This window comes from Gossypium hirsutum, chromosome D07, assembly GCF_007990345.1.
Source record: "Gossypium hirsutum isolate 1008001.06 chromosome D07, Gossypium_hirsutum_v2.1, whole genome shotgun sequence".
Taxonomy (NCBI): Eukaryota; Viridiplantae; Streptophyta; class Magnoliopsida; order Malvales; family Malvaceae; genus Gossypium; species Gossypium hirsutum.
In genome coordinates, this window is record NC_053443.1 from 18,477,494 (window position 1) to 18,502,818 (window position 25,325).

The window sequence follows — 25,325 nt, forward strand, 5'->3', positions numbered from 1 at the left end:
GAATTGACTAAACTGTAGCTCTGATACCAATAAATGTAACACCCCTAAACCAAATTCGTCACCGGAATAGGGTTACGGAGCATTATCAAAATTTATAAATCAAATAACAGACATTTCATATCATCTAGCATTCATATCCGAACTTAATCCAAATTCATCATATTGTCTTTTATATGAGCCCTCGAAGCTCAAAATACATGTCTGAAATAAGTCGGGACTAAATCGGGTACTCAAAATTTTTTTCAGAAAATATAAAAATTTTTCAAATGTGCAGGGGACACACACCCGTGTGGCCATGCCGTGTGGACATTTGAAATAGGGACACACGGCCATGTTCTAGCCCGTGTCAAAACTTGTGAGCTTACTAACTTGGGTTACACAGCCAAGCCACACGCCCGTGTGCTAGGCCATGTGAATAATTTGAGCATTCTGTTTTGCAATTTATAAGATGCAGGGGACACACGTCCAAACCACACGCCCATGTGCTAGGCCGTGTGAACAATTTTAAGTATACTGACTTATGCAAATTTTTAAGATACAGGGGACACACAGCCGTGTTACCTGGCCATGTGTCACACACTGCTGAGACACATGCATGTGTCTCTGCCCGTGTAGACAAAATAGGCAATTTTTCTAGCCATATTTCTCACCCAATTTGTCTTCCACCTACATTAACACTTTAACACAACAAAAAACCACAACAAAACAATCAAACAAGCCATAATCATGTCCTAATCAAAACATATCATCCATAACAAGGTCATATAAATATATATACCATATAAAAGCCAAATAAATGGCTAATCTTAACAAAATATTTATATGTCAACATTAGCCAATTTAGTCTATACATGTCATTATAACCAAAATAATTTACTATATATATCGAAATGGGATGATGGATAGTGTGATGTGGCTCCAACCAGCTTCCAAACTTAACGAGCTTCCGAGTTACTATAAAACAAGGAAAATAAAATAGAGTAAGCATTTAAAGCTTAGTAAGTTCGTATAACATGAAATTTAACTTACCATTTAATCACATTAAAGGTAAGCATTCTAAGAATATTCAAATCAAATTGGCCAAAAGCCCTAACACATATCTTCATCAACTATGTTAGTCATGTATTTCATATGAATATCAAGAAACATGTATGAGCTCAACAATAATCAAATTTCCATATACATATACTTTCCACATCATGTGTTCATATAACATGTACAAATCATATCCATGTATTTCAAATATATTTTCGTAATAATCCATCTCAAATTCAGATTGTCTCATATCAAAACTTTTCCCGTTGAACCATTTAAATATCGTTGGATACACGGGTAATACACACGAAGTGTACAAATCTGTAATCCGTCAATTCATATACAAGTATGCCCGTGCGAGCATGTAATCAGGAAGCTATTTTGTGCCATATAACGAGAAGCTCATGTGAGCCATGTAAGGGGAAGCTCATAAGAGCCGTAATCAGGAAGCTTATGTGAGCCAATATCGGGAAGCTCTAGAGAGCCATTAATCAGGCAGCTCATGAGAGCTAATTATCGGGAAGCTCGTGAGAGCCAAATAACGGGAAGCTCAAGAAAACCATATATCGAGATGCTCATAAGAGCTAAATAACGAGATGCTCTTACGATTTTTGGTGTGTCAGCAACACATGCAGGACCACAACCATTTCGGGAACCCTTAATGACAATTTCATTTGTATTCATCGAATTTCTTAAGTTCAAATGAGACTTAGTACTTGTCAGATATCTTTCGATATGTGATCAATACTTATACATGGCAATTATACATTTCACAAACATGACATTCAATTTAAACATAAAAACATACAATTTAGTTGCACGAACTTACCTCAACAAGAGTTGTAGATTTATAAGCTACTAATCTGATACTTTTTCTTTTCCTCTATCCAATTCTGTACCAAGTTTATCCAAATCTATATGAATGAAATTAGCTCCATTTAATACAATTCACATTCAATTCAGTCCAATACACATATTTTGAAAAATTACTATTTTGCCCCTATACTTTTAATTAATTATGATTTTGTCCCTAGACTTGAAAAATGAAATTCATACAATTTAATCCTTATTCCAAGCCTAGCCGATTTTCATGTACAACAATAGCAGCCCATGTATTTCATAAAATTTAGAATTTTTCCATGAATTTTCCATGTTTTCAATTTAGTCCCTAAATCATAATTTCATTAAAATTCACTTTACAAAAGTTGTTTATCTATCAACAACCTTTCATTTTATACCATAAAGCTTCTTAATTCAACTATATTCATCCAAGGAAAACCCTAATACTTCAATAGTTTTACAAATTAATCCCCGAGATAGTTAGATTAAGCTATTACGATATCGGAAACATAAAAATCATTACTCACCTAATTAAGAAAAATAAGTTTGTCTATCTTCCAGCTTCATAACTAGGGTTTCCATGTATTTTTGATGAAAAGATGATGAAAATAGACTATTTAATTCATTTATCATCTTTATTTTATTAACTTTCCAAAATTAACCATACTAATTTACTAAATTCCAATGATGAATAATCATCCTTATCTACTAACTCCTCTAAATGGTCTACTTTTCATATAAGGACGTCCAAATTTGAATTCCATAGCTATTTGGTACCTTTAGCTATTAGAATTCAACTTTTACATTTTATGCAATTTGGTCCTTTTCATCAAATTAAACATGTAATCGGTAAAATTTCTTATCGAAATTTTCATGCAATACTTCTATCATACTATAGGCTATAAAATAATATTAAAATAAATTTTCTTTCGGCCTCAAATTTGTGATCCCACTTGTGCTGTTACAAGTTCAATCCACTTGTGCTGCCTCAAGTTGAACTCTTTTAGGGTTGTAATAGCCCAATTTTCCCGGGCCCGTGTAAATAAATAAAACCAATATAAAAAAATTAAACAATCCCCGAGACCCTGACCCAATTACATTAACCCAAAATTGTAGCCCAATAAAATTAAAACCTAACTCGGTCCAAATCACCTAACCCTAGCCCAATTACGATGTGGCCCAACTCCAAAAAATAGAAACAAAAACCCTAGCAGCAACAGTATCCAATAGCACCGTAGTCAAGCCCAAGGCCTCCCCGTGTATGCTACGCCTCCGCGCGCGTGTGCTCCTCCTCCGTACTCTCGTACCTGCAGCGAACACAAACAAAAACAACAGCAGATAACAAAAAAAAAGAGCGAAATATATTTTTGTAATTTTTATTTTATTTTATTTTCGGCTATAAAAAGGTCGTTTCAAATCTGTAAGAGGGGGATGAAAAAATAGAGAATAGAAAGAAAATATTGAAGATTTTTGTTTTATTTTCAAGGTGATTCTTCGGCTATCAATTTTTTTCCTTTCTTTTATTTCTTTGATTCATTGTTTTTTTTACGCATAAAACGAAAAGAAAAAAAAGTAAAGAAGGACTTACCATCGTGAGCGCCATCAGAGTAACTCTTCCTTTCGTCGTAATCGAAATGGATAGGGGTCTGAACGATAGAAGAGAGGAAGAGGGTTGTGGCACAATTTCGAAATTGCAAAGGGGATTCTGACTTAGGGTTTCAAGTGACCCCAATATAACCTCGGCAACAACGTCGTTTTAAGCCAGTTTTCAATGGCTCCAAAACGACACAGTATTGAGCCATACCTGATGACCCGACCCAGAGGCGGCTGAGACCCGCGTGTTTTGGGTTTGATGGGGCATTGGCACCATTATTTCAATTCTGTTTTTTTCTTTAATTTGAAATTGGGCCCTGTAGTTTGATCGGATTTCATTCTAATCCAATGCAACGCTGCGTTTTAAAGGGTTGGGAATATTTCTGAATTGGCCCCCCATGTTACACGCACTTTGTATATTTGCCCTCCATTTCGATTTATTTTCGTTTTTCTCCTTCCGGTTCTATTTTGATTTTAATTTAATCCTTTAATTTGTTTGAGTTTGTTTGTTTTCTATTTTATTTAATTATTTGCTATTCCATTATTCTTGATATATTTAATTTTAATTCTAATAATAGTTTGATGTTAAAACATAACGTTATTTAAGATATATTATTAATCTTAATTTATAGTATATTATTATAAATTTATCAGGCATTGTTATAGAATTTGTGTTTTATTATTTTAAATTCATTATGTATGTGTTTTATTATTTTAAATTCATTATGTATGTTCTTTTAAATCTATTGTGTATTGTTGTTTTAAAATTATTGTGTATTATTATTTTAAAGTTACTATGTATTATTATTTAAAGTTATCTCATATTTATTTTATTGTTTTAATTATTATTTTTACATATCTTAATGTTCTCATTTTATTATTAAAATTCTTCTTTACATTTTGCTATGTTTTTTTTTAATTGTTCTTTATAAAAATAAAACTCTCATATAATATTATTTTATATTTTCTCATCAACATATAATAAATTATTTTATTTTTATACGTATGGTATTGTTTTTACATCATTATATTAACTTTGAATTCATTTTAAATGTGTTTATATATTTGTAAAAGATTTTTTTTTATTTTGGTATGTACATATAATTTATATTTTAAAACCCTATTTTATTATATTTTATTTATTTCAGCCTTTATATGCATTATTATATGTATATTATTTATTTTTTTCCTTGTTATTTTTTTATATATTTAGTGTGTCTTTTAAAGTAGATTGTAATTCATTTAATTTTTGTATGTTGATATTGACATCTACATAATATATGATTAAAATTATTGTTGTTATGCTTGTTTGTATTTGTTTGTTAATTGTTTGTTATTCATTGGTGTACATTTTATTTTCGAATTATCCTTTTTGCGTTGTACATATATATTCAATCACATTACATTGTTTAAAAGATTACATTTTATTAAAATATCAAAATAGTTTTATTTATAAGTATCCAAAATACATGGTATCCAAAGATTCTCGAGAAAATTGTACCCTAACTTACTGGGATTCAATTTTCTTCGTTGAATTTAGGTGGCCGAGTATCTTTTTTCAATAAAATCGTACAAATTTCAAATAAAGCTTATTCTTGAGAGCTCAAATTGTTGGATTCTAACTCACTGGATATAACATTTTGCTACCTCGAATTAAGGATTTTTAAAAATAAAGGTAATATTCGATATTTAGGAATTTTGGGAAATTGAACCCTAACTTACTGGGTTTTGATTTTTCATTTGACCCAAATAACCAAATATCCTTCTCAAAATGCATGGGTTTTAAAAGTCAAAATATAAATTTAATTTTGAAGATTAAAAATGTTGCGCCCTAACTCACTGGGTGTGACACTTTATTTCTTTGAAATAAGAGTGTCTTATCATTTAATTCAATTTATTCAAGTTAAAAGGATCGTATTTTAAAATCTTTTCAAATTTTCGACACCAACACATTAAACAATCAATTTGGTACTAATTTTGGGCGTTACGAGGGTGCTAACCCTTCCTCGTGCGTAACCGAATCCCGAACCTATTTTCTCAAATTTTGCAGACCAAAATCATTTTCAAGGTGAGCCGATCACACCTCAATAAAAGATCGGTGGCGACTCCAATTTTCGTTTTTAAAGTCGACAACTAACTTTTGTTTTAAAAAAAGTGGTTTCGATAAGGGTAATGAAATATTTGAGACTTCGGTGATTCGTGTAAAGAATACACTTCTCACCATATAAATAGTCTCTCTAAATTTTAAGAGCAAAAACGGTAGCTGTTAACTCCAAATCATGAGTCGGATAATTACACTCATGTGGCCTAAGCTGTCTCAAGGAATAACTACCAACTTACAATCCTGCATCAAAACAGACCCAAGCCCAACATGTGAAGCATCGTTGTACACCACATAATCCTATTTGAATTATCAAACAGACTTACACTGTATTGATATGAAACGCGAGTGTGAACGAGATCCGTAATCACTGCTGATCTAGGACGTTTAAATCAGCACCTAAACATAATTAATATCCAAAAATCAGTAACTAAAAGCAATCAACCAATTATTATCAAAGCGAAACAATGTAGGATATCGTACAAATCTACACTTTGCATTACCCATTGCCCCATTACCCAGATTAGAGTTGTCTGATGCATGTCTTGGTTAATTACTCAATTAGGAATGTCTAAATCAGATCCAAACAGAGGAAAAAATCCAAAAAATTTACAATAGTAGGGGCGAAAACTAAAGAGAAACATCAGTCCCAAAACAATGGTGTTCTAAGGTGGCAACACCACTTGAGATGACAGAAAAGACAGATCTGGGGCGGCACAAGGAGGGATCTTTGGACAGCCAAAAAGAAAAATTTTAAGGGCTGGAATGATGATTTATTGCTTGTAAATAAAGCAACCAAAAAATCAGCACAGAAAGCACAACAACAGAGAAAGAAAAATAAGACTTACCGACACCAATTTGAACAAGGGAGTGGGGGCGATAGTGAACAATTTGGGGCTGATATGAGTGACTTAGGGATGGATTTAGGGAAGTAAAAAGGGTTGGTTTAACGGGTAAAAATAACCAGCAAAGTGGCTGGAAAAATAAAGGTAAAGGCTTTGCAAAATGGGGCAGCACAATAATGGTGAAATTCGAGAGAAAGGAAGAAACTTTAAGAGAAAGATGAGAGATAAGAGAGGAGCAACTAGGGTTGAAAAAAATGGCTAAAGGCTAAGTGAAAAAGTAGGTTGTTACAATAATAATTAGGTCATTTAATAATAAGACTGATTAAAGGGGCGAACAAGAAAAATGATATTTAATTCAAAAAGTTGATACTTGGTCTATTGGGTATTGCTTGCTCTCTTTCTCATAACTATGGTAGTTAAAATTGGTAAACTATACTATAAGTCACTGAATTATTATTTATTTTTCTATTTGGGACCTAGCTATTAAATGTTTCAATTTAATCACTTAACTATTCGGTTTTATTTTTTTTATCTTTTTTTTTGTTAATTACGATGAGATTTAAAGGAAACATTACACAGAATTATAAAAAAACCACAAGTTTCACTTAAGGAAATTGAAAAAGCCACCTAATATCCATGTTGGAAAAAAAAGACATTTATATAAATGTAGAAAAACCAATTAAATAAAACTATATCGTTTTTATGTTTCTTAACTTAAAATTTGATTTTAAGTGTTGGCCCTTTCCCCTTGTTTTGACGCAAAGACAGTTAACAAGAGAAATGACTGGATGCTCAAAGAAAGAAAAGAAGGAAGAAGAGAGGGAAGAAAGAATGAAGAAATAGAGGTACCCAATGAATTCTTGTTTGTTACTATGGTTTTCCAGTCATATTAAGCGCTTCACCATCAAGATTTTTAATTTTTGGTTGCAAAATCATAGAAGAACTTCACTATCAATATTTTTAATGTTTATTTGTTTCAGACCCTTCACTGTTTTTTTTGTTAGCCAATGCTTTATTTGTTTTTTTGTATTAAAAGGCCTTAAACCTCAAAGTGGAGATTCAAAAAATTTTAAGGTAAAGTACACCAACAGTTAATCAACTTTGATCTTAATAACAAAACAATCACTTAACTTTCAACTCAATCACTTAACATTGAAAAATAACAAATCAATCATGAACGTTATTGAAAAGTGATAAATCAGTCACTTACTAGCATTTTTCGTTACTAGTCTAACAGGAAAGGTGATGTGGCCAGTTAACTAGCTAACGTGGCTAGTTAACTTGCCACGATAGAAACCCATTTAAGAACCAAAAAAAACAGTAAAAGAAGAAGAAGAGATAAATAAGAAAAAAGAAGAAGAAGAGAAGAAATGGAGATAACGAAACAAGAAAAACCATTAGAGATCCAAAATTTTCCTTCTTGACTATTTATTCACCCCCTCCCAAGTTCCGATCGCTTAACCCGGTGAAGAAGAGATTCCAATCGATTTGTAAATTTCCTTAACAATTTTATAGATTTCCTTAACGATGTTTCTTCTGTGAATCAACCTCAATTTTATAGATTTTCTTAAAGATTTGTAGATCTAGGGTTAGGTTCTATTGAAAATTAGGAATTGGGGCTTTTATAGATATCATCTATCTGTTTTAGGGTTGAGTCGTTACAATCAGTTGAAAAAGGGTGGAGATGAAGAGGCAAGGACCCTTATTTTCATGTGGACAAACATTGGTTATTACAGGAGAAGAAGACCTAAACTTCTGTCTTTCCTTTTACTTTCTCTTCTTTCTTGTGCCTTAATAGTGGCTCCTCGATTCTTTAGCTTTTCTTTTGCTTTATCTCATCTCTATAAGCTTTTCAGTTTCCTTTCTTGGGTTTCAATTAATTGCCTCTGTTTTTTTTATTTGCTCTCTGTTTATGCATCTTGACTTCTCTTACATGTTTTTTAGTAAATTCTTTTAAATGACAAAACGACGACCTTACTGGTGATATGGATGTAAAACGTTCCTCTTTGTTCTTCAATCTCTAATGGTTAGTAGTTAATACTATTTTTTTCTTTTTTACACCTTGGAATAATCAAACGGCCTTTTATATCAAGAAATTGGCTTCTCTTCTTCTCATCCTCCTCCTCCTCTTCTTCTTCTTCCCAAAAATTTACAAAGAAAAAAAAAACAATAAACCCAAAAAATTTCCCAACAATAAATTAACTTTCTTTCAACAGTAAACATATAAATCAATTTTTAAAAACTTTCATGATAATGATTAATTTTTCAATGAAAAAACACTTAGAAATCCAAATTTTCACGAACATAAGCCCAAACTTTTACCAAATTTATTCAAAGAAACAAATCAACCTATTGTTTTCATAAAATAGAATTTCTCTTTTTTTGAAACCCAGAAAGTTATCAGATAAAAAAAAAGTCGACAAGCAGAAACTTGAGTAAGACAAAATTAGCCCTCAATGATTACAAATTTTTTTGTTTTAGTTCTAATTTTTAAAATTTAATAAATTTAACCCTCAATATTTACAAAATTCGTCATTTTAGTTCTAATTCTAAAAGTTAGAAAAATATTTAAAAATAATATTTTGATAAAAAATAAAATGATTAAAAATAAAAAGAATAAATAAATTATAAGTATAAAACCAAAACATATGTATTAAAAAATCAAATGATTCAAAAAGTAATGAACACAAAATAAATTGATGAGCATTATAGACGTATGAAGTTGGACATTTCCATAGGACATGAAATAGACAAAATTATCTTCATTGATTCAGTTCAGCTTGTATTTTCAATTGACTTTGAAATTTTTATAATTTGAACTACATTGACAAATTTTGTAAATGTTGAGGGCTAAATTTATTGAATTTTTAGAATTTAAACTAAAATGACAAATCTTGTAAATATTGAGGATAAATTTGTTGAATTTTTTAGATAGAATGTATAAACATTGAAAAGTTAAATTTGTTATTAGACCAGTAAAAAAAGGCCCACGTCAATAATCTGTTACTCATCTAACGTCATCTAAAGGGAAAGTGACTAAAATATAAGATTTTGAAAATTTGAGTGACTAAATAAAAAAATTAATAGTTGGGTGACCAAAATAGAACTAAAGGCATAGTTGGATGACTATTTTGTAATTTATCATATTTTTTATTCTACTTATTTAAAAAAGGGTAAACTACATAGATAGTCATCCAGCTAAAAAAAATCATTTTAGGCTATTTGTAAATTTTGAGGGATAATTTTTAAAAATTATGATTAAATTGACATAATATGTAAAAGTTTAGTGCTAAATTTGTTATTCTACAGTTTTTAATTGTCACGTCAGCTTACTATTTATGATTTTAATAAGAGTGACCAAAATGACCAAACTATATAATATAAATTTTTAAATTACAATTTTTTATGCCTAAAATAAATTTTTTTTTATAATTAAGTAACTAACTATGTAATTTACCCTTTAAAAAATCACCTAAGAAAAGAGTGTTTTAATAATTTTTACCCCAAAATGAGTGCCATAATTTATAATACAACATATATATGAAATAAAGTTATAATAATAAAATTGATTTCATGTCTCTTATGCTTATAATATATGTTAAACGCAATGTTTCTTTCATTTAAGTTTGTTTTTGAAATTATATTTGTAATTATAATGAATCCATTCAAATAATTATAATATAAGTAACTATAACTAGAATTAATTATTATAATCTAAATTTATACTAAAATAAATCTATATAAGATTCATGGGATATAAATCGAAATAAATATAGATTGAAAATCCACATATTATTAGGGACTTAAAATTTAGATTATTTCTATTATTTCTCATGTTCATAATTGTCAATTTAGGTATTGAAATCCTCACTGTTGAGATTGCATTGAAAATCGACCAAGTGTATAACAAAAACCCTAAAAAATAGCGAACGACACGATGCCGAAAAGCCCACTATTGATGTCACACGGGCTGGGTTACATGGGTCGTGTGGGTCACACGGGCATGTGGGCCATTTTTTTGTAAAATTTGATTAGAGTTGTACTTAAAGTGCAATGCAAAATTAGACACGTTGTAGGTTCTAAAATGTGATATGTGTGTATTATGAATATGAATTCTGATAATCTATCTCTGTTTATATGATTTATGAAAGCATGATTTTATAATCTGATATGTTAGCATGTATGACATGTATGTATCTGATATCTTATTAGTATTGCATGAGTATTGGGTGAGATATTAATAAGACGGAGGAAGTGTTTGCCGTTTGATAATCTGCCTTATTTGGTGTCTAAGACCACATATCTGTTTAGGTGGCATTGCCACACTTGTCTATTTTTGGTAGCTTGACTGCACTGTTCTTAAAAGTGGCATACGCTCACTTATAGGTCTGTGGGGTTGGATGGGTATTTATTACCTTAATTGGTGTGTAAGGATGGGCAGAGATGGTGTGTAGCAGATGGGGGGTAGGATTTGATTATGTATCTGATTATGCATTTGATTCTGTATCTGAATATGCATCTGATTCTGTAACTAAACTGCAACTACATACTTATATGTTACTTTATATGTTTTTGATTTACTTGTTGGGTTGAGTTTCACACTGGGCTCGTAAGCTCTCCCTTTGTTTTCTTCCTCTCAGGTAATTAGCAAATATATGACCAGTCGGCGTACGGGAACTCGGGTTTGGATTCATTCGATAAATGGTTTAAACGAAGTTTATGATTTAATTTGGACTGTAAATCGTTTTGGACTTTTCTTTTTTGTTTATTTTTTGCATGTTTTTTTCCGGACTAAAAGGTACTATATTTCCATCTACAAAACGATCTGTTACAAAATAAACCACGGTTTTCAAAATCTTATAGTTTAGTACATTCAACTACTAAACGAGATGATTATTTAAATGGTTTCTTGTAATAAATTAATGATTTTAACAAGGATTTTTGCTAAAAATGGAAGATGATTTATCAAGATAAACATTGATTTACTACACGATCTCAATTTCAAATTCTAAATTTTCAAATGAGTTTATGTAACTCCTCAAAATTTGGCCATAATATTCAGACCAAGTGTAGAGTGTTATATTGTATTTAAAATTCGATCCTTATTTAAAGAAACATATTTCATGACTATTTATTTACTTCTCCTAAATAAAAAAATACTTTGCTAAAATTTACTGGCTGGGGATATTTGCGTTATAATAGCTAGCCAGTTGTTCCAGGCCTGACTTCTGTGTTGGATGTTGTAAGGGTATGTTTTGTCATGCTCGTGCATGCACTTTGGGCCATAGGCCTGCAGCAAAGTGAAAGGAAAACCAGCGATAGAACTTTGAAAACCTTACATTGGAATTTGGAATGGTTTTTTTATTTAATTATTTATGGGATTTGTCGACTTTTCTTTATGACTTTGCATGAAAATGATACGGTTGCTCCACTCCAGAACCTGGTACCAGTATAGCATTAGAGTGGGAACTTGGTCTGTAGATTAGGAGCTACTAGTAGGAGCTGGGGTGAAGGAGATGTGGAGAAGTGGGGCCTATATGATGGGTTAAATTATCCAATGCAAAGCTCAAAAAAGGCTGGATAAAATCGTTTGGTTTTTTTTTCCTCTTTGGTAACATGGATAAAATCCTTTTAGCTCTTTCCTTATCATGTGTAGCAAAGTTTTGATTACCTTTATCTATAAAATATGAATGTTGGAACGCATACGAGACTTGTGTTGGTGTCCCTTGGTTTCTCGTGGTCCCTCTTTAGGCCTTAATTTCATGCTCATTTATTAAATGTTCTAGCTCAATCTTTTTTCTCCCCATTCATTTCAATTCCGCTAAAGAAAATAAAATAATTATAATTATAATTATAATAATAGTAGGGAAAGAACCACTTTTATATATTTATATTATTTTCAGATCCATGATTGTTTGCTTATTTGTATATTACATTTTATATTATTAGGCCAAAAATATCAAAAGGTGATGAATTGAGATTTTAAATTTTTTCTAAAAATAAAAGTGAAAATTACATTAGTAGTCATACAATTATGTTCTTTTTCTTTTTTTTAGACACTAAATTATAAAAAATTATAAAATGGTCACTCAATTATTAATAAATTTCTTTTTTGGTCACTTAACTCTTCAAATTTTCCTTTTTTGGTTACCCAACTATCTTGGATTTTTGGGTATTTTCATTTTTTATGTTAGCCAACTGGTGACCAAAAAAGACAAAATCGAATAGTTGGGTGATTATTTAGTAATTTTTCATATTTGGGTGATCAAAAAAGAAATTTACTAATAGTTGGGTACTATTTTGTAATTTTTCATAGTTGAGTAACCAAAAAAGAAACCATAATTAAATGACCTCTCTTGTAGTCTACCCAAATAAAAGAGAAGGAAAAAAAAGCTTGAACAATTTAATTTATAATGGTTCTTCCTTGGTGTAACACCCCAAAATAGGGCCTAAGAGTTTTAGGGGTATTTTAGGAATTTTAGCCCTAGAGTGTTTGGAATTTTGCGACATGGTTTATCGGTAATTTTTTTACTATGGTTTTTAGAAAATTAAATCAATTTTTGAAAAAGAGTTTTAAAAACCTTCAATTTTGAAAATTGGACTAATTTGTAAAACAGTCGAAATTGTGAGTTTTTAAGAGGCAATTAAACTAAATTTTAAAAATCACCCTAATATCATCCCTTGCTCCCAAAGCTCCTCCCTTCCACTTTTTATTCTTCAACCTTAATTCTCTTGATTTCTATCATCACCAAGCCAAATATCTCCATAGAAGTTAAAAAAAACACCCCAAAACACCATAGATTCATCCATTGTCAAGCTTGTGGGCTTTTCGGGTTTTGGATCAAATGCTCAATTTTTCGTCAACTAAGGTAACGATTCATCTTCCCATTAGTTTTAAATGTTATTTAATCTTTAAAATTAAGTTTTTAGCCATTAAATCGCATGTTTTAAATAAAAGCTGAAAATTAGCTCGTTAATGGTGGATATTGGGATTTTGAGTAAAAATGTGGTTTCAAAGTGTTTTCAATTATTTTTGACATGATTAAGAGGTTTCTAAACTTACTTTGAAATTTCTTTAAAGATTTCTTGAGTTTTAATGAATTTTCGAAAAATAGTAAAAAACATGTCGAAAAATTTGATACCATGAATTAAGTAGTTTTGTGTAGTTTAAAGTTTGAGAATTAGTCATAGGTGAATTATAAGATGAACGAAATTGGTTTTAGGCGAAAAGACTGAGTATAGACCGAGATATTCGGATTTAAAAGTTGTTATGTTAAAGGTTTCGGTCAAAAGAGAATCTAGCTTAGGCTTGTGTTTTTGGATTGTTTAATATGAGTCTTTGGCTGAATGTCGATTGTGTTGTTGTGTGATTTATTTTATTGAAGCGCTGGAATCGACAGGACCTTCTACGAGTAAATATAAATGCAAGGAAAAGCAAGTTTGAGCTTTTGGCTTTTAGGCGAAAGTGTAATTGGTGAGTGTTTGGAATAATTGCTTGTGGACATGATTCAATACGTTATTTAGGAATTTAGTTGTAGCCTAAAACCCTACTCTAAGTTCCAAGTGTAAGCTTTCTATTTCCCTTATCTTATTTTAGCAAATTATGTGATTATGTGAATAATTGTAGATTGATTATTATGATAGGATATAGTGTCATGAGACATGTGTGATGACTATTGTGAATTGTGTTGTGGGCATGATATACATGCCAAATGATAATAATAACGATATGCTAATGATGCAAATATGTAGCGAAAGCGAGCAGAATTTCGATAAGTATATATGTGTTGAATTATAGAATGTGATATTATTATGACAGGTAATATGTGAGAATACTTGTATGTGATATATGATGTACTGATTTTAATGCACATATATGTGGCGGATATGTGATGGCTCAATGAGCATTATTGTGGCACTTATTAAATGTGAATTCGATAAGCATGCACTGTGTACAAGTTGTGATGTAAATTGATGAATATGAAAAGAGATGTTGTGCATTAAATCAGTAATCAAAATGTGTAATTGTGGATATTTTGGCCTTGTGACCTTATGAGACCGTTGGATATAGTTGGCATGCCATAGGATTGTGAGCACTCACCTATATGTGTTTTGTGATATGGGCGTTGAGGCCCTGGGACATGTTGGAGAGATAAGAGAATATGATCTAACCTTTATTCAACAGGACATGTTGGGTGTGTTGGAGAGTGTTAGCTTTATGCTTCACTTATGAGAGATGTTTAACTTTATGAGTCTATTTGGTGTGTTAGAGATCCGTGTATCCGATGAGTGATGATAGAGCTCACTTTTGTGTTTCATAGCCTCAAGTGCCAAATTATCTTAAAATGTACATATGTGTAAAGTGATGTATGTCTAAATGAGTATGTGGTTGCTATGCAAATTATCGTTTAAATATAATCTTAATTGTTGTGGTAATATAATGTGAGATGGACGCTTAAATGTGTGAATAATATGCTAAATGAGTTTATTTAAGCTTCATGAAAATGTTAGTATGTTCTCATAGTAAATTGCGTATGTAATTATGGTTTGGATCGTTTTGATTTAACTTGTGAATGCATGTGAATATATCAGCTAGACTTGTGGGTTATTAAAGCATGTATACATCATTTAGTCTTGATGAATTATTGTTAAATGAATTATATATAAGTGAGTTGAGTGTAATTGCATGTAGGAGTATCTGTTGGTTTTAAAACGTGAATATGTTATTTTGACTTAATTAGAATATGGTTGTGAATGTGTTGTAGTATGCTCTTGTTTAACCTTTGATATTGTGTGTACATTGTGGTTATTCTGAGCAATTACTGAGCTGGTTAAGCTCACCCACTCGCTTCTTAAACTATTGCAAATTAGTAGTGTGCCGGTGTTAGAGGTGTGGTTTCCGAGGGGTGATCCAAGCAAGACATTAGCTTTATTTCGTAGGTGTTATTGTTAATTGTTTATGTTTTGGGAATAAGGCATTGTGGTAGAATTTTAATGATATTTGCGATGATGTTTTGGAAGTTCCATAGCTTAATTGCTCTTAGGATTTTGAGAATTGAATCGTAATATGCCGATTACCATTTGAAATTATTTTCGATGTTGAGACTACTATTATAGTTGTTTTGATGCTTATTTGATGATGATATGATAGCATGATGAATTGGTATAAGTGGGAATGACTTATATGTTTAAAATTTTGTATTTTTCTGGTCTAAAGCAGAGGTATCGATATTTGTGTTGTAAAAACGATACCTTTGTGATTCTGAAATGTGCAGGAAGTCAAAATCATAAATTGATATCTATACCTTATCACGAGTATCGATACTCGGGTAATTTTATCGATTCTTTTTTAATTGTACTGATATTTTCTTATGTTTTGATTTTAGGTGAGAAATAAAATGCTGATTTGTTACCGGTTTTACATACGGTATCGATACCGTGCAAGAAAAATATCGATACCCATGTTCTAGTATCAATACCTATGTGATTGTCTTGGAATTTTTGCTAATTGGTCCTAATGCATGTTTAATAATTATTATTATAAGTTTAGTTAAAGTACGTTTGGCATGTTTTAATAATGGTTTATTTATATTTTACTAAAAATTTATAAGATCACTGATAAAGAAGGTGATTTCTTAATAATATGACAATTTACTGTGAGTATGACATGAGACGATGGTGTGGCATCCTAATATTCGGGTTTGGCGGCCAGGCCAGATATAGGGTGTTACACCCAGTCTATCTCCACTACCTCCTTAACCTTTACAGTTCTTATCTTTTTGTCAAGGCTAAAATAGAACTTTACCTTAGTTTTTATGGCTTAATTAAAACCCTTTACTTTTTTTTCCTTTGCTCAACTAGTAACCCTTCAATATACAGATTGGTAAGAAGAAAGTAAATAAAAACAAACCTCTAGAATGTATGTGTTTACAAAATTAGCTCACTCAAACAAATGATATGAGACTAAGAAAAGATATTATAGTAAATACAAAGACTATGTACATGGAAAAAAATGAAGGAATGAAGAGCTAAGGGTTTTTCACTTGTTTTAATTACTTGGATATGCGTGTTTTATCTCTTGAAGTGTTGTTGACTTGTATTTATATCAAGGAAGTGAGATCTAGCCATTTGGAGACATTGAGAGGAATGAAATAGAGTTGTTTAGGCTAAAAAATGGCTTTGCAACATAGGTGTTATCCTCAATATACATCAAGATAGAGTGAATTGGTGTTTAAAAAATCAAAAAAAATAATGCTAAAAAATTTGCACAATAATTTTAGAGTAGTTCGGCTTAAATTGCCTAATTCATTACCTTAGATATCCATAACTAAAGATTTTCCCCAATCCAATAATTTTTACTTTTCAAGAACGAGGTATAACTTTTACAAGACTTTATCTTTTGATTTGGTAAAATAACACCACTTCCCCTTAAGGGTTTTTTAACCAAAACCTTAAGAGACATTGACCACCTCCAGACGCGTGAACGTCTGAACTAGAAATACTGCAACAAAAAGATATAAAATTAAGTAGTGGTGTCCGCAAGTATATGGATCAAATTGTAATATATATTAGTGTTACAACGAAACACTTCGGGAAGCATTCCGAGGATTATTCCCAAGGGAGGTTGAATTAAACCTAAATTAATTCTCTACACTAATAAATCTAAATAGCATCGATTTAAAATTATATTACGAAAAATCAAATTGACCAAAGAATTGTTTAAACTAAAAATCAACAAATTTAACAATCGAAAATAATCAAATAGAACAATCAGGAGATCAACTCACTTCAGTGATCCTAATTAACTTTAGAACTCGGGTTTTATTGAGTTAGCTATTAATTAACCAATTATTACCTCTCGACCTCTAACTAATTAACTAATCGACCAATATACGCTTACCTTTCAGCCTTACTTTCTTGACCGGAATAAATTATGATTTACTTGGCAAACTTATCTCTTGATCTCATTTATCCTAAATTACTTCCTAGGGGCGTCATTTCTTAGGGTTTAATTGTACATAATTTAAACCAAATAATCTAGATTTCAACCTGCGTTCATTCGTTAATTATTCACACATCAGTTCGTTAATCTCCTTAAAGAAATTAGCTACTCATGGATCTAAATACAATAATTCCTAAGCTCATACTTAGCATGCAAAGTAGCAAATTAGATAAAAGTAAGAGTAGAGAAATAAATCTATTTTTTAAATCAATTTGATCTTTGAAGCGAAATCTCCTTTAACAGTTGCGAAGATCACTTCGGTAGCGATTGGAATCAACCACAAACTAATTAAAAACTATTAAATTAAAGCCTTGGTTCGAAATCGAATCCAAGTTAAAACAAGGAGAAAAGTATAAAAATGGCGAAATTGAAAATAAAATAAAAACTAAACTAAAAACCTTAAAAATACTAAAACGGCTCACTTGACCAAACCTCTCTCAAATGAGACTTTACATGTCTATTTATAAAGTCTATGCTCATACCTAATTAGGGTTGTTAAACAACCTAAAAAAATTATTAAGGTACATTGTGTGGACTAAAATACCCTTAATTAAAATTTCAACTCGTCACTCAGTGTTGAGACACTGCCTTAATTAAAACCTGCACTTCAACCGTAATTGAATTTTTGAGGAAATTATATTTAATTGCCTTATTCAAAAAATCCCTAATGACTAATTAATTTAATCCTCACTTCATACTTCAAATATTTAATTATAATTAACTAAATAATAATTCAAAGAACTTAAATAAATTCTCAAGTTATCTTTTATACTTAGTGAGAAAACGCATTCACTGCGAATACTAATACATGCAATCTATTTCTCAAAGTAGCGGAGGGATTGATTGTACATATATAATTAGGGATTAAATAATTTGTAATTAATTTTAGGCTCTTAGCTTATTAATTACTTATCAAGTGTTAGTCCAATGACATTCTCATAAGTGTGTTACCCTCATAGAATATTCTTAATCTCTTTCGGATAAATCTGTTCTCTCAATATGATCCTATCTTAACTTACGATAACCATTACATTATCCTTCATGAAAAGTCAATTACTACCAAATAATAATTAAATCGTTTATCATAAAGAAAAATGACCTGGGATAAGTTATTTTCCATCTATCATGTAATTTCGATAATAAAATATCATGTACCCTGCATTGGACTATGAATTCCACTGGTGTAAAATGATGCTACATACTACAGAAATCATATAGCCAACATACTAGCTTTCAGTTCCTTATCTATTTGAACTCAAATTTTCATTTATATCAAAGTATTCGAGTCACGCATACATAGTTCATCATCCGTTCAAGATTAAAGTATGTTATACTATGAACATCATAAGTGAATAAGTCCATGAATGGATCTAGGATCTAGGATCTAGGATCTATTCTACTTGGGTCATGCCCAATGTATTGCTAGTCCAATTAGTCACATCTATGTCTCTATCTTTTGGGAGTTATCTACTCTGATACCCTAGACAAGGTATCTCTCTAATTGGACTTAATAGACGACATATTAGTCTTTCAATCGATTTGCTCAATCTAATTAGACTAAGGACTTGTTTACATTATCTACTAATACAAATTGTCTTTTTCTATTAAGATCCAATCACATAATGCCGCTTAGTATTAGTTAAATGTTAGATAATTAGTGAGCCAATATTTTCTTTCATTTTGCCTTACATGCAAAAACCATTAAGGATAATATACGAAAATATTAGTGAAACCGATGAATACTTTATTAATCCAATTTGTTCAAAAAATAGAAGTACATATAGACAAAATCACTACAATAAAGGCACTAGATCCCAATAATCTCCCACTTGCCCTAGTGAAGTAGATGAGTCATATTTTGCATTCTCATACCCTTTACATGTTTTTCAAAACTCTTAGCCACTAGATTCTTTGTAAATGGATCCATAAAGTTGTCCTCTTATGCGACTTTGATTATATTCATTACCTCATCCTTTACTACCTCCCTTATGATATGATACTTTCTATCAATGTGTTTTTTTCTCTTGTGGTTTCTGGTTTCTTTGGTGTTAGCTATTGCTGCACTGTTATCACAAGACAATGTAATAAAAAATTTTATGCTAGGAACTTCAAGATCTGTAAGAACTTCTAAAGCCATGTTGCTTATTTTGTTTCCTTAGAAGTAGACACATATTCGACCTCCATAGTGGAGTTAGCAATGCAACCCTACTTGTCACTTCTCCACACTATGGACCTTCGCCTAAGACAAAAGCATAGTCCCATGTCGATTTACTCAAATCCTGAGACGTTTGGAAGTCACCTAATATCAATACACCAATCTAGAATACACAAGCATATAATCTTTCGTTCTTCATAAATATTTGAGTATATGGTTAACTATTTGATAGTCTTTTGGATCAAGATTCATCTGATATCAACTAACCAATCCCAATGTGAAAAAAATATCTGGAACGTAGCATACAATAGAATTCTTACTACCGAAGCATAATGAACAGGGGCGAAACCAAATTTTTTTTAAGGGGGACGAAATTAAATTGTAATTTTTACGATAGAAAAAAAAAGCAATTTCACCATTTTAATAGACTATATCTTTATAATTTTTAAAGAACTAAATCAAATTTTTATATTTTTAGGGGGGAAAGTACAATTTTACCTTTACTAATTTGAAATTTTAAAAAATTTAAAGGGGCCATATGAAAAAATTTTCATTTTAGGGGGGCCAGGGCCCCTGCCACTGATAATGAACGATTGTCATATATTTTTTCCTTTTTTTTCTTAGGATAGACCTCTAAAAAAATATGAAAGCCTGATACTAAGGGTTGTGTTCCCTTATTTGAATCAATCATTATAAAACGTTTCAATGTCTTATCTATGTATGAAGTTTGTGATAGAACAATCACTTTGTTCTTTCGATCCCTCGGGATTTGAATACCTAAAACATAGCTAACTTCTCCCAAGACCTTCATGCTAAACTATTGTGTTAACCATAATTTAACCCTAAACCTTAAATCATTCCCAATAAAAATGTCCCTAAACCACCTTTCCATCCTTAATACGTTTAAGCACAAGGTTCATCAACATTTTGCTCAAATACAAAAACTTTAATTGATTGATCAAATCTTTGATTCCATGAGCGGGATGCTTGCTTAAGTCCATATATGGATGTAAGTAGTTTTGAAAATTTTATGATCATTTCCTTTAGCTATATAATCAATAGGTTGCATCATGTAAATGATTACTTCAATATAGATATTCTAAAACATTGTCTTAACATTCATTTGCCAGATCTTTTAATCGAGATCCACCACAATATAAAATAATATACGTATTAAATTGAGCATAGCAACAGGAGAGAAGGTTTCCTCGTACTCGATACCTTCTTTTTGAGTACACCCTTTTGCTAAAAGTCTAGCCTTATAAATTTGAACTTTTCCATCTACATTTCTTTCCTTCTTGTATATCCACTTACACTCTATGGTTTTTACCCCCTCCAATAAGTCTACAAGTTCCCACACTATTTTTAATGTCCATTATCAATCATGAATGGTCAATATATGCATGACAAGTACATGTGACATTCTTCCTTAAACTACATGGCATTCTTATCATATATATGTATGAACATACATTCGCAGTCATATAAATATCATCATGCTTATCTCATAAATGAAAGTATAAAAATTTAAATGACTCTAACCATCCAAATTTTCCATGATTTCATATTAGAAAAAATAAAAATTATAAAATTCATCCCAAAGCATACTTTGGAACTTTAATTTTGCCATCACAGACTTATGTTGCAGCACAGGCTCATGTTTCTACCGTCGTCTTTTCGCCGTCAATTTTGTATCATCATCACTGTCTAACCACCAACAGCCTTTTGCTTCGAAACCACCGTCGATCTCCCGTCAGTTTTGTTGGGTCAATTTTGAGTCGTCTCGATCAAATCGCCAATGTCCTCGGTACTTCCGGTGTAGTGCATTGACAACAATAATGCACACTTTAACTGTTGCTAGTACTCTACGAAACTCCTCTATCAACCACAATAACCCACCTCATACAAATGCAAGATGGCATACAATCAATGAGCAAATCATGCTATCAATATTAGTCTCAGTACAATGGCATGCCTAACATGCGTATCAATAACCAGGGTCGATGTATACCTTGCATACTTTTCATTTATCCATATCATTGGCATTCAATCATGCTTTCAGTACATGTACGATTTTAGGTTTGCATACATTCAGTTAATCAAATGTATGTAACATATGATACGATCTAGCCATACCTAGTAAGCAATTTGGAACAATGGCATTACATGTTGAACATTACCTTTCATCGCAATAATCAATGAACACGATTTAACATCGTTTCAAAGCATGTCACAACCAACATACATCAATCCATAACATTGGCAATCAATCAGACAATCAAATACAATAATTACGCATACAGACAATCCTAGTAAGATCTTAATCATTTAATCAATAATTTTAAAGTCACATACTTTGTTCGACAACTTTTAATTTGCTTACTAGGCCATTCGACCATGCCTAACCAACAAGAATTTTATAAAAAAATTATAAATTATATTATGTATTTACAAACGATTATGCAAAGTTAGGACCCACACCTTAACTCGCAACTTGTAAAACTAAGGGCCCCTTTGGATCACCAGCAAGCTCAAGTGTGGTAAGATTTAAAGAGTAAAAAAATTTGAACTGAAACGCAGCTCTAGTTGAGGTGTTTGGCAAGCACACCGGTGAGCATTTCTCACCTCACTGTAACCCAAAATATTCGCTGGAGTTAAAAGCTCCAATGGACAGATTTGGAAGTCCAAAAACAATGGTAATTATTATTTTACTGGAGTTAAAAGCTCCAATGGACATATTTATTTTATTTAATACACATAGCATAAGTTTAATATGTCATTATTTAATATAATTAAACTTTCAATAAAATTAATAGTTTTATAATTTTTTTAATAAATTTAGTATAAATACAATTTAATTTATATTGTATTATTTGATTTAAATATAATTTGTAAAATATTTTGATATTTTATTATGAATATAATTTAAAAATATTTAAATTTTATTGTATATGATTTTAATATTTTAATTATCATTTTCATAAAAAAATATAATTTTAATTTATGTTATATTATTTAATATAAATATAAATTTAATTATTTGTTGTATTATAAATACATTGTCATTTCTAATCTAATGTCCTTAATAGTCATTTTATATTCTCACCTCACCACTAAAGCTGCGTTTAAATCCAAACACACACCCCACCATTGTTTCTAATCCCACCACTACAATAACTAATCTCACCGCCATCGTTATTTTTAACCTCACCGGAGGTAAACACACCTCCAATCCAAACTAAGCCTAAGTCATAAAAATCCACACTTCCACAACTTAAACCTTAGATAAGCCTGTTGGATCTGGTGCCCTGGGTATAGTATATTCATTTGTAAACTTGTAATTTTTCCGAACAGATTGGTTAATAAAACAAATTCATTGATTACATTAATATACTTTGTATAATTTTCCTCACATGGTTTTTGCACACAAAGAAAAATAGAAGCAAATGTTGCTCATTAGTTGTCTAATTTTTTAACTAATACTAAGCGATATTATGTGGTCGTATCGTAGTACAGAAAGACAACTTGTATTAGTAGACGGAACCTAAGCATGTCCTTAGTCTAATTAGAAATGATCAAATCCGTTAAAACAATAATATGTTGTCTATCAAGCCCACTTGGGAAATGCCTTGTCTTGGGCATCGGAGTGGATGACTCCCAGAAGATAGAGACAGACATGTGATTGACTGGACTGATAGCACATTGGACAGGACCCAAACAGAATAGATCCTTAATCATTTTATGGATTTATTTACTTATGATATTCATAGTGTGGCATACCTAAATCCTGAGTGGATGGCGAACTATTTATGCGTGCCTCGTACACTTTGATGTAAGTAAAAGCTTGAGTTCAAATAGATAGAGAACTGAAAGTTGGTGTGTTGGGTGTATGACTTCTATAGTATGTAGTGTCATTCACAACAGTGGAATTCATAACCCAAAACATGGGTAAATGATATTCTTTCATTGACATTACATGGTTGATGAAAAGTAAACGTGGTCATGGGTCGTCCGCCTTTGTGATGGATAACTTGATTACTATTTGATAGTGATTGAGTTTTCTTGAAGGAAGATGTAATGGTTACCGTGAGATAAAATAGAATCATATTGACAGAACGGATATTATCTCAAAGAGATCAAAGATATCCTATGAGGGTAACACACTTATAACAAGGTCATTGGACAAGCACTAAATAGTTGTTTTCGTAATGGTATGTCGTTGGGGAGAGCTTAGTAATGATACTATAGTGGAATGACTTCGTGGCTAAATGAGTTTATAATTAATAGGTGAAAAGCCAGAACTTAATTATAAATTGTTTTAAGCCTCAACTACATATGTCCAATTGGTCTCTCTGCTAGCTCGTTGAAACCAAAAATGAATTACGTGTTTGAATAGAAATGAACAGAATGAATAGGAAAAGAGAAATGGGAAATATTCAGGAATGATTATGACTTTCTCCGAAATGGAGAAACGTAATCATTTTGAAATTAATGTAAGTTTCCAAAAATGGAAATGGAAATGAAATGAAAATGGAAATGATCCATTTGCAATCCTATATGGATTACTTAAAAAATGATTGGAAGAATGGGTATATATTTTTAGACTGTTTTGAAGCCTAAAAGTGAAAATAAACCATTCGGTCATGATAAACATGTTGAGTTGTGAAATATTGAACATATTTTCTTGAAATTTTACCAAGGGTAAAATCGTCAAAATTTTACTAGGGGTAAAATTGTCAAAATTTTGTTGGGGTAAAATAGGGATAATAAAATTATTTTATATATAAATATTAAATTTTATTTTGGGAATAGAAAAACTTAATTGGGCTGGATCACATTACAGAGTATTGGGTCAAAAAGGCCTAAGAAGTACTCGTAATTGGATCCGATGTAAGAGAGGCCCAAAAACCTCTCATGAAAATGAAAGGGGCAACAACCCTAGTAGGAATACTAGGGTGTGTTGTCCACCCTAGTCCTGTTCTAAGTAGGATGTTATTTTTCTATTTGAAATAAATCACTACAACTCAACAAGGGTTCTACCTTCTCTTCCTATAAATAGATGACACTGATAGAGCTATTAAAAAAAACTTTGAGAGGTTGTTATTCTGCTAAAAAATAGAGAGAAATTATTCTCAACTATTACAATATTTTTAAGAATAACAATTCTACCAGTTTATATTAAGAAGAGAGAATTTTCATTTTTACCCCAAAAGGAGAGAAATCTTTTCTAGTTTTGTGTTTCGATTTAATTAGTTCGAGCCCACACTCGAAGCAGTTCATGGTACGAGAATAGCGTAGAAGGTCGTTCGATTGAAATCTAAGAACAAAAAATGTCCGCTAAGCCGAAAACACAAGTACGAATTTAGTTAAGGTTTATTGGTACAAATATCACAAACTGGGTTGATTTTCAAAATTTTAATTTTTTACTGTGCAAAAAAACTGTTTTTATATCAGGATTTTTCCAACAGAGCCTAGATCTCAAAAATAACACTAGTACATTAATATATGTTTAATGACCAGCCTTGAAATAACACTAAGGGTTCAGCCAAAGCAATGCAAGCACGGATTTTCAAATTTGAAAACATCGAGAGATGATAAAGAATGCGTGCGGAACAAGATCGTAGCTTGTCTAAGTCGTAGATTTGACTTAGGGCTCTAGACATTGGAAAAAAAACTTGGATTTTGACACAACCTAAAACACAATCAAATCCAAGTCAGATAAAATAATTAAAATAAATAACTAAGATAATTAAA

At 31.1% G+C, this 25,325-nt stretch overlaps 2 long non-coding RNA genes across 2 annotated transcripts; both read right to left on the reverse strand.

Annotated features, from left to right (window-relative positions):
* Positions 1-2,782: 2,782 nt before the first annotated feature.
* LOC121219453 (uncharacterized) lies at positions 2,783-4,112 on the reverse strand. Its single transcript, XR_005916217.1, has 2 exons — positions 3,464-4,112; positions 2,783-3,182 (listed from the first exon to the last, which is right to left on the reverse strand). It is a non-coding gene; the product is annotated as an uncharacterized lncRNA (long non-coding RNA).
* A 1,520-nt stretch (positions 4,113-5,632) lies between these two features.
* LOC107956685 (uncharacterized) lies at positions 5,633-6,712 on the reverse strand. Its single transcript, XR_001700199.2, has 2 exons — positions 6,418-6,712; positions 5,633-5,968 (listed from the first exon to the last, which is right to left on the reverse strand). It is a non-coding gene; the product is annotated as an uncharacterized lncRNA (long non-coding RNA).
* Between the last annotated feature and the right edge of the window lie 18,613 nt (positions 6,713-25,325).